This window comes from Triticum aestivum, chromosome 5B (assembly GCF_018294505.1).
Source record: "Triticum aestivum cultivar Chinese Spring chromosome 5B, IWGSC CS RefSeq v2.1, whole genome shotgun sequence".
NCBI lineage: Eukaryota > Viridiplantae > Streptophyta > Magnoliopsida > Poales > Poaceae > Triticum > Triticum aestivum.
Genome location: NC_057807.1, coordinates 670,012,575 through 670,018,593, shown reverse-complemented (window position 1 = coordinate 670,018,593; position 6,019 = coordinate 670,012,575). Strand labels below are relative to the sequence as shown.

At 48.1% G+C, this 6,019-nt stretch overlaps 1 long non-coding RNA gene across 1 annotated transcript; it reads right to left on the bottom strand.

Moving 5' to 3' along the window:
- Positions 1-422: 422 nt before the first annotated feature.
- LOC123114067 (uncharacterized) lies at positions 423-5,583 on the bottom strand. The gene is made up of 2 exons (XR_006456390.1): positions 5,187-5,583; positions 423-779 (listed from the first exon to the last, which is right to left on the bottom strand). It is a non-coding gene; the product is annotated as an uncharacterized lncRNA (long non-coding RNA).
- Between the last annotated feature and the right edge of the window lie 436 nt (positions 5,584-6,019).

Below are 6,019 nucleotides of genomic sequence, written 5' to 3'. Positions count from 1 at the left end.
GCGGGTGCGGCGCCAGGCGGCGGGTGCGGCGCGGTTGGTGTGGATCGATGTGGGCGTCGGGGAGGAGAGAGGGAGAAATAGAGAGAGTAACGGGCGGGGGGTCTCGGCCGTTAGTTAGGTTAGCCTTTGTCGTCCGCCGTGCCTTTGCCGTCAGCTTTTGTTCTATCTTTGTCGTCTGCTGCGGACGGCAAAGAAGGGGGATGTTAAGTTTTCCTGTTAGCGGGTGCCACCTCCCTCTTTGCCGTCAGCCAGCGGACGACAGAGATTGTCGTCCGCTAGCTGACGGCAAAGAGATGGCTGATGGCAAAGACCTTCTTTACCGTCGGCTCTTTCTTTGCCGTCTGCTTTTCGGTAGCAGATGACAAAGAGCTTCTTTGCCGTCCGCTAGCGGACGGCAAAGACCTGGCAGAGGGCAAAGTAGCTGATTCCAGTAGTGCTTGGATATTTTTACTCGAAGTCTTAAAATGCTTGGGCTAATAGTCGTTGGCCGGAACATTTGGACCCATCTATTTATGCCATCTCAAAGAAGAAAGGACGCGACTAGCCAGCACACGTTGGCTGGGTAGCGTTCCAGAGCACACACCTAAATATGGCAGTGGTGTCCCGCACCCTTTGCCAGCTGTCATACAAAAAAGGAAAGAAAGGGTCCTAACCACCATCGCACATGGCGCAGGATCCTACCCCCGATCATAACCGCTCAGCACCTCCCTCCCGGCGCCTCCTGCATTAGAATGTAAGTTTCCTCCTCCCCAACGGCCTCTCCAGCTCCACCTTTTTTTCTGGACAGAGAAAACACAAGTCATTAGAGGAGGCAACTTACACAAAATCCATTAACAAAAGAAACAAGCAGGAGGAAGCATGCATGCAAGCCTTATGTTTCGCTACAATAAACAGCAACCTTCATCCTGTGTATAGGCACTTCAACTAGCAACTCGGGGTGTTATTTTATGCAAGTTTGAGTTGAGACACATGCAACTCATGGACTTGGGGGAAAATTAGAAGAAAAATGAAGCCAGTGGAGAACAGGGTTTTTTTGCTGATTTTCCCTTTGGGTTTTTGAGCTGGCTCGTGTTTTTGGTTTGCAGATATGTAGGTTGCATGAGCAGCTGTTTTGGTTGTTGTGGGTATTCTGATTTTTTTTGGGCAACTTGTGTTGAGATGTAGGCAGGTACATAAAGCTTTTTTTGGCAACTGATGGTTTGTGGTAAAATAAAAACTAAACTCTAAAAAAAGTGCATCCAAAAACTAAATCAGAATAAAAGTCCTTGAAGATCAGTTTTTGTCGGCAAGATACATAATAGATTGAGGCAAAAACGGTGTAATTTGTAGGCAAACTGTGTGTTTGATTGCAGGCAAACAATTGTGATGATGAACACAAGGCAGAGGAAAAACTATTTCCTAATGGGTGATAAAATCAGGCAATTACGTATGTAGCTTGTAGGCAACTGTGATGTTTCTCAGGCAATTTTTGGATCGAACTCGTGGGATTGTGCATATTCTGTGACGGGGAAAAGCAGACAACTATCTTTTTACTTGTGTACATGCAAATGTGTGTATAGTTGCAAAGCAACTATTTGAGGATCTGATGAGACAGTTTGTGGGCTGCAAAAAAAAATATCAGCCCAAAGACCCATTTAGGGGGAGCTACCTATGTCAAAACAGCTTGACTTGCATTCTGGTCTCTAATGGGTAAAAAGCAGGCAAGTCCCCTGCTTGTTTATAGGCAACTCTGATTTTGATTGTAGTCAAGTCTATAACCAAAATACTGTGGAATTAATCTATTAGTTATTTAGGATCAAAAAATGTAGACTTGATCTATTAGTTATTTTGATTGTAGGCAACATAGTTAGTAGTAGTATCAATTTATAATTCATTGATCTAGGTATTGATGAGTTTAGCGAGTACACAAGCAAAAAAAACTGAACCATATCAGGCAACTAAGTAACAGAAACATTAGACAAAACTCTAGGATTGTTCATTATCTGATTATTTTGAGGAAACTACCTACAATGTGTTGGGCAAGTTTTGAAAAAAAATTCAAGCAACCTGAGTAACAACCATTAACAAAAGTAGTAAAAGATGAAGCATACAGTGACAATTTGTTCATATTCAGAATTCAAGTGTAAAATTAGCCTGCAGCTTAGATGAAATGTGAAGGAAATAAAAGATGAGCAAGACTCATGTGTTATTTGAGGCAACTACCTAGAGAGTGTTGGGCAACTTTTGGAGACTAAAAACCCACTAGGATTGAGTTTCATACAATCTGGCGCTTGTATGAAAGCTTCCAGTGCACTAACTTAAAACAACTAGCAAGTCAAGGAACCATATCACACATCCTAAGTAACAAAACTAACACCCAATTAGGCAAATTCTGAATCATATCAGGCAACTAAGCAACAACCCGTAGGCAAGTTTTGTTAATTAGGATCAATAGCTACACACAGAAAACCTCAAATCCTCCACTCAGGGATAACCAATTACCGAGATCTGGCCGATAAAAAAATCCCTCATAGTAAAATCCTCAAAATCTCCAACAATGATTGGTGTGCGCGAGTTTTTGTACTCTAAAGTAAGCAAAGGTTGAACGCAGTGGCTAGTAGCAAGATTCGACAAACTAGCAGAACAATTTGGCAAGATCTCATAGCAAGACTCTGGCAACTCACTCGACAAATCCGAGCAACTAGCGCTAACACGCTTGCAACTCCACCCCCCCTCCTCTTAAAAAGCCCTACAACTCCATCGTAAAGGCGGTCTAGCAAATTCGTACCGCAATTCTGGCAACCCGTGACACAAATCCGGGCAACTCGTACTCACGTCTTTGACAAAAAAATCCATCATGCTCCATTGTACAAAACGATGAGCAGGGAAGATCTATTGTTAGATGCCGCACCACGTGAGCCTCGCCACTGTCCACATAGTCGCGACCACATTCTTACCGACGATTTGAGGCATGATTCTCCAACCCCTAATGATGGTGCTTCTCGCGACACAAATCCGAGCAACTCGTACTCATGTCTTTGACAAAAAATCCATCATGCTCCATTGTACAAAACGATGAGCAGGGAAGATCTATTGTTAGATGCTGCACCGCGTGAGCCTCGCCACCGTCCACATAGCTGCGACCACATGCTTACCGACGATTTGAGGCATGATTCCCCAACCCCTAATGATGGCGCTTCTGGCTCTCGCTCTCCGCCGCTAGAGGTCGCGATGCACAGACGCGCAGTGTCCTTCCCGTTCGAGCCCTCGCTTTGTGGACACAGCACAAAGAAGCGGCGCCCTCAGACGCCTCCCTTCTGCCTCTGCCTGGTGGTCACCGCGCGCGGATGGAGCTCTGGCCCCTCTACCCTCTTTGTGTAGGGGCACGGATCGGGTTGTTTCTCTCCCCCTTCCCAATCTACGGTGGACCTCCGGTGGAGCGTGCCTCAAAATGACAAAGCGGTGGTGGATTTGGGCGAGGCGACGAGGGGATTGTGGTGGTGGATTTGGATGAGGGGGAGGTGGCGGCGTGTTTGAGCAGCGAGCAAAAATGCCACGGAACAACCACTCTCCTTTGATTTCCAAATGTGTGCGCGGGTGGAGTGGAGAGAGGACGTGGGTGTTGTGGTAGGCCCCTGCGGCCGGCGAGGCAAATATCATCGCACCTGGTCCGACGACTCGCAAACCACACCCGTGCCCCGACCGTGGAACACCTAGAGATCATATGATTTAGATCCCACAGTCACGAAGGGTGTGCGCCCGAGACAGTAAAAAGTTCGCTTGGGATTTGGGTTTTTTATTACCATCTAGACATAGCTAGCTGGCAACCGTTCTCATTAAGTGCACACCCACACAAATGAAGTTCCTGTTAGAATCCTCTTAAAAAGTCTTTTAAGTCAATTTGTTGTGTAATAAATATCTCTGGACAACTTACACCGGCATCTCTAGCAACTAACTATTATGCGTTGGGCAAGTCTTCGACGAAATAATATCCAACACTCTCAAGAGCGGATCTTTGGGCAACTCATGGCATCATCTCTAGCAACTAACTATTTGTGTTGAGCATGTTTTTAACACTTTCTGCTCGAATCATCCAAAATTGTAGCTTAGGATGTAAGTGGCGCGTCCGCCAGACAATGTGGTACTGGCCGCTTCGGCTGCATGCTAATTAAGGGAACGTTTGGATCCCTCGCCTGATTGCCTCGCTAGGCAGGGCCAGCCTTGCCGACGGAGGCGAGCCGAATCGGCTCGCTCGATGAAACGCGAAAAAAGCTGGAAACCGCTGGTAACGAGGCGTGCTCGCCCAGAAACCAAATGCCCCGCTTCCTTGCTGGGCCAGGCTAGGCGAGCGCTTGCCTGAGATCCAAACGTTCCCTAAATGGGTTTTGCCGCAGCCACTTAAGGCGTCTCACAATTAAGTGGTGCTGCTCCATGGTCTCTCACGCCTAACCTGTTGCACCCTCTTGTCATCCTTGCACGGCCGCAAGCTCACAACTATTCTGTTACGCTGTAGTTCTTATTACTAGAACAGAGACAACAAAGAAGAACGCCATGTAACTAACCAATGAGATCCACTGAAACAAGCGAGCACACCATTCCCCATTCAAGATGTGACAACTCTAGTCTATCAATGTCATGTTAATTTCAAGTAAAAAAATTCAAACTAAACTCTGGCTGGTGCTACATGCTAACGTTCACAAGCAAGATCCAAAAAATCGACACTAGCAAGATTCCTTAACGCATCAACACATGCATTCTGATTCTAAATGCCTTGGTGATGTCATGACGAGTGACGCTATGGTGCCATGTAACGTGCAACTAGCCTCTGGCAGCTTCGCTGACCCTGCCAGATTGGTGTTGAGGACATCCTGGTGCACTAGCTGCTCGTCGTCTTCCGTTCGGCCAGCCAAGAGCCACGACGACATGTAAAGTGTTCTGGCGCTGCTCGGTATGGTGTTGTGCTCTTCAGCCACTTAATTCAGCGGCTCGCCGTGATAATTTTTCAACGGAGGCATATACGGGATTGTTGGACGCCCTTGCATCTACATCCCTAATTCCAGCCCTGCATCCCGCGCAGTAAATCAACCCCAGCTCAAAAATCATTGGTTCGCCCAAAGACCTGGAACCCCACAAGCCGTCTTCAACCTCCTACCCCGCCTCTCTCGCATACAATCCTAGATTTGAGTAGAACAACGCATGATACTCACCGGCACTTTGCTGCCCGATTCCTCGACCACCTGGCGACGGCACCTTCCCCGATCTAGCTCCTCCCCGCTAGGTGGTCGCGGCGCACAGACGACGCTGTCCCCTCGGCTCTTCGCTTGCTGGTCACCGGGACTCCGACACCTGTCTCCTCCCTCCTCCGCTTGCTGGTTGCCGCGCGCGTATGGCGAGCCGGCCCTCATCCCGTCGTCATTTTGGCAGTCGCAGGGGGTCGCTCTCTTTCTCCCCTCCCCCCTTCTCCCCTTCTCCCTTCGCCTTCCACTATTCCGGCGATTCCCGAGAGCGACGGTGGTGGATTTGGGGGAAAACTGGCCCGCCGCCCCACAGAATGCGTGGACCAGGTGAGTGCGAGGGGGCGTTATCCCTCTGAGTGGGCCCCTTCTACCGCTTGGGTTGTTCTCGTTTTGCCAAGGCCCGTCGCTATTCGCTCCTCTCCCGACCGAGAGACACCTGACACGATCGGACGGCGTGTAATGGTGTGTGCTCGCGAAGGCAAATTAGCACAGCTGCACTAATTAGAATTTAGGAAGAAGAAAAATGGGCAGATTAAAGGCTCTTCACAATAATGTTTGGGTGGACCAAAATAAACATCACCGATGGACTCACAACTTGACACGCCCTAGACTTCGGTGGTCATGGCATGAATAGACATTCCCAAATAGAACTTGGTTGGGCGCGGGAAATCCATTCAACGACAATGATATGGACATCTTTTATTCTTTTATGCCCTCACCACCATTACCATCGAAGACGACAACAATGCTAGCTTCTAGAACTCCACTTAGGCTAATGGTCGTAGGCCGAAAGACTTGGAGCA